Source organism: Limulus polyphemus, unplaced genomic scaffold, assembly GCF_000517525.1.
Source record: "Limulus polyphemus unplaced genomic scaffold, Limulus_polyphemus-2.1.2 Scaffold3, whole genome shotgun sequence".
Taxonomy (NCBI): domain Eukaryota; kingdom Metazoa; phylum Arthropoda; class Merostomata; order Xiphosura; family Limulidae; genus Limulus; species Limulus polyphemus.
In genome coordinates this window covers 2,306,725-2,310,944 of record NW_013665613.1, presented here as the reverse complement: position 1 = coordinate 2,310,944, position 4,220 = coordinate 2,306,725, and the positions used below count along the sequence as shown (strand labels likewise).

Genomic DNA, 4,220 nt, shown 5'->3' with positions numbered 1-4,220 from the left:
AAGTTGTTCGGGTTTTTTCATTTAAAAAGCGACATTAATTTCTTCACGACCTAATACACAAGTTACGGTGTTAATTTATCTCTTTATCGAATATAGGCCGTACATAATAAAGACAAGCAGACTTATAGAGTTTGGTGTCTTTGATTAGAATTCTTTTGTATTATTCTAGAAACCCTGTACTTAAAGAAGCATTGTTGCAATAAAGATACCAATTTGACCGCAAATGTTTTATGGATCTCTGCTAGTTTATTTACATAAAGCACAAAATTTCAAAGGCAATCCTATGAATTTACTTCTAATTAAATTCTGATGTTTTAAATCACATTAAACAATCGCATATTTATTATCTATTAATTATTACCTACAAAACCAGACAGCGTTAAACAGTAGAAGTTGTTGTTTATATCAGTGGATTAGTTATCTTTGTTTTTGAAACGGCTGTAGGCTAGAGTGACACTTTAACACATATCTTCAAAGAACGTTCCTCATTGTAAATAATAACAAGAAGTATACGCAGTACACATTAAGAGTAAAATCGCAAGCCCATTTGAAATAAGTATCTATTTCCTGGGGAGCTTGACTGTAGAAATATGAAGTTAGCAATGCCAATGAGTTTTCTGAATTACAGTCGGAAAACTACGCATAGAAAGAAAACATGATCATTAGTCAAAGGTTGGTATGTTTTCAAGAAGGGGTACATGACGAATAGAGTATACCCGATAAGGTTTTAATAAAGAATGTCACTATAGTCTTGCCTCGAATTTTACTCAACTATACTATCAAATTATCGTCTTCCGATGAAACAGCGGTGAGTCTTCAGATTTAGAAAGCTGAAATCAGGGATTCGATTCCCCCTCGGTAAACACAGCAGCCAGCCAGATGTAGCTTTACTATAAGAAAACACATACATTATTAAATTCTCAAGATAAAGCTTATAATCATTTAAAGAGTTTATTTCATATAAATCCCAGAATGTCTCACACATTCTCTATCTTAATTTTCACGCAAGAGAATTGTGATCAGTTTGACATGACGTATTTGAGACATGCTAAAGTGAAAAATCGATTTCTTAAGAAACCCCTTAACTGTATTTTCAAACGGCCCACATGAGATTTATTTAACTAATCAATAAATTCCAGTTTCATGTTGGTATAAGCTGCATTCCGATCACCTACAGAAAGGTTTCGAAAACATTTATTATAATATCATCATTTTTGTCTATCCGCAAATTTTCACCAAACAAAAAATATTAATGCTTCAAAGATTTGTTAATGATATTTCCTTGTGTTCTTTTGCAGCAAAACCGTGGACGGAAACAATCAACTTCTGTGACATGGTTCATCTGTCTGTATAAGGCATGTAGTGGAAGAATTTGAAAGACTTAAGTTATTATTTGAGCAAGTTCTTCTTCTGTAGATTAAATTTACTTTATTCTCCATCATTAGTTTTACTGCTAGATAAAGAAAAATTCGTACTGCCGGGTATCATTTAGAACTTCCACCAGACAACTTCAGGTTATTAATGTTTCCTACCATCTTGGGGGTGGAAAAGGTGGGTCGTCATCCCAGTGGCGAATATCTCGCTCCAGCTCAAATCTAGTGTAATGGATTAGATCAGCTGCCCTGGCCGCATTACACTTCAGTCCATTCTGCTTCATAGTTTATTTTCCTTTTTTTTTTTTTCATTTTTCAGAGTTAAAAGAAGAGAGGAGAGAGAACAATAGAGACACTGTGCAAACAAAACGTCTTGGATCGTTGGATCGAATATACCGCTAAAGAAAAAATTTTGATATCGAATAATTTTAATGCATTGTGAAGTGGGAAAATGTTCATCCCTATTCAGTCATGAATAGGGAATGAGACACAGATGCAGGAATGCACTTTAGAAGAAATATTTACTTACTTTATAAACTAGTCAAACAAAATTTAAATCAATATTCTAACTGAACTTCATATGTGGCAGGTGATTAAAAATCCTTGAAGTGAAAATGTAATACTAAATCGCTTTAATACATTGGAGGTAAAATCATTAAAAAATATTGAGAAACATAAAATAACTTAAATACATTAAATAAGTAAAGAAACTAAAAGTTATAAATTGGTTTATACATTTAAGAAGCAGACAATGTGTCACAAACTACGAGTTGTAGTTAAAGATATCTAGTAAAAGGTAAAGGAAAGACTGATAACATATGATTGGTTTGAAGTGAAATATCTGCCAGTATATTTCTACTATGATGTAACAGTATGCAGACGAGAAGCAGTTGATCTATCAATATGGACAATTTAGTTGCAACATGAAATAAAACTGATATAAAAGTATAGTATAAAACGTTTAATGCATGAATAGAAAGATAAACTTCTTGCTAAAACTTAAAGCATTCTACGTTAATTTTAGACTTAAAAACAAACAAAACATGTTAAATTAAAAGTGAACATACTGTCTTGTTGAGTTAAATTTGGAAAGAGTAATAAGTGGTAATGTTAGAAGATCTAAATATACAAAGGGATAAGTTCGTTATACTACAACAATTGTTAATATGCACATCAGCAGGTCATGTGACAACTACAGCCGATACAAAGTCGCAATGGAATTCAATGTATCAGAACTACATATTGATATTGTTTACCATATTGTAGGTAGGGTGATGCCCCAGAAAATTAATCGCTTTTGTAAAGGGTATGTAACAACCTTTTCCTATCCAACATATTCATTCACTCAGATCATATAGATGTGGCCAGATAGGAGATTTAAAGTTTCCAAGACTAGGACCTCCCTTGTACTTATTCGCATTGGAAAACAAAATAATATCAACAACCAAGGTAAGTGCAGCGTCTTGTAACAGGTGAGAATCCACAAACACATAAGTCAATGGTAAAAGCCGTCCACGTGGCTCAGGCAACATTACGCAAAATAATCAACTACGATTTCTGTCTAAAAAGTGACACAAGTCACGAATACACAAGCTACTTCCAGGACATATCCGTTCAACTGTCGCATACTTCAAACAGCTGGAGAATGAAATGGGTATTCATGCTTTTCCATACGAAAACATACTGGCTAAGTTGCTTGACGCAGCACTTATGGTTTTCTGTGCGATCAGACAGTTAAAACAGGCGATGAGAAATTACTGTTTTCGTACAATATATGGATGATGGAAAACATGTAAGGAGTAGTCGAATACTTTGACAATGATAGCTTTACAATGAAGATTTTTTGCAATGTAATCTACGCTACGGGGACGTTGTCAATACGCTGGTGGTCAGATAAAGTATATCTGGACGATCTTACGTGGTATTTAACGACTTGGTAAGGCTCCAAATTCATTTTAATATGCGTATTCAATACTCTGTATACTAAACAACAAAGAGGTACAAACAGAAATTGTATCACGATAAAGGCTGAAATTATTTCGAATTAATCATCCAATACCAGGAAATCCACACAAAAATATAATTGTAAATAATTTATGAATTATAATGATTCGCATTGTCTTTGAAGTTTTTATCTTTCTTTTTATTATATCTGCGATATTTTATATTTGATGTCTGAATAATACGCCCCCAGTGGCACAGTGATATGTCTGCGGACTTGTACTGCTAGAAACCGGGTTTCGATACCCGTGGTGGGCAAAGCACAGATAAGCCATTGTGTAGCTTTTTGCTTAATTCCAAACAAACCCTTATAGCACGATAAATCGTGGATCTAATTTTTTCATGATAAAGACTGGTTTGAATCCAATTTGTTGATCATGGATATATTTTTGGAGTTATAATTTCGTCATTTTTCAAAACTTTTACAGTTATTAAGTTAAATATATTAATTTCATTTATGAAACAAATATGCGTTATTTTTAAAAACTATATAATATTAAGTCGTCAAGAAATTAATGTCGCGTTTTGGAACACTTTCATTAACCAGCCCCAAAAACGTACATCACGTATTATAGTTAAATCAACCGCCTAAACGTCAAGTTAGTGTAGCCTATATAATATGTAAAGTTTAGTATACTCTAATCCCTTATAGTGATGTCATACGACGAGACACACATTCGGAACGGAATGGAATGGAATGATGTTTGAATACAAGAAGGGAAAGATCTCCTCTGTAGCCACAAAGGATATCAAATAAGTTTATGGAAATATTTTGAGCGTTCGTAAGTGTCAACGAAATTTCAGAAAATTGCGTTCAGGTGACTTTAGCCTCAAAACTGTGATGGC

The 4,220-nt window shown here is 33.2% G+C and overlaps 1 long non-coding RNA gene across 1 annotated transcript; it reads right to left on the bottom strand.

The window, feature by feature from the left end:
- Window positions 1-224: 224 nt before the first annotated feature.
- Window positions 225-4,075, bottom strand: LOC111088805. Its single transcript, XR_002613214.1, has 2 exons — window positions 1,476-4,075; window positions 225-890 (listed from the first exon to the last, which is right to left on the bottom strand). It is a non-coding gene; the product is annotated as an uncharacterized LOC111088805 (long non-coding RNA).
- Window positions 4,076-4,220: the final 145 nt, after the last annotated feature.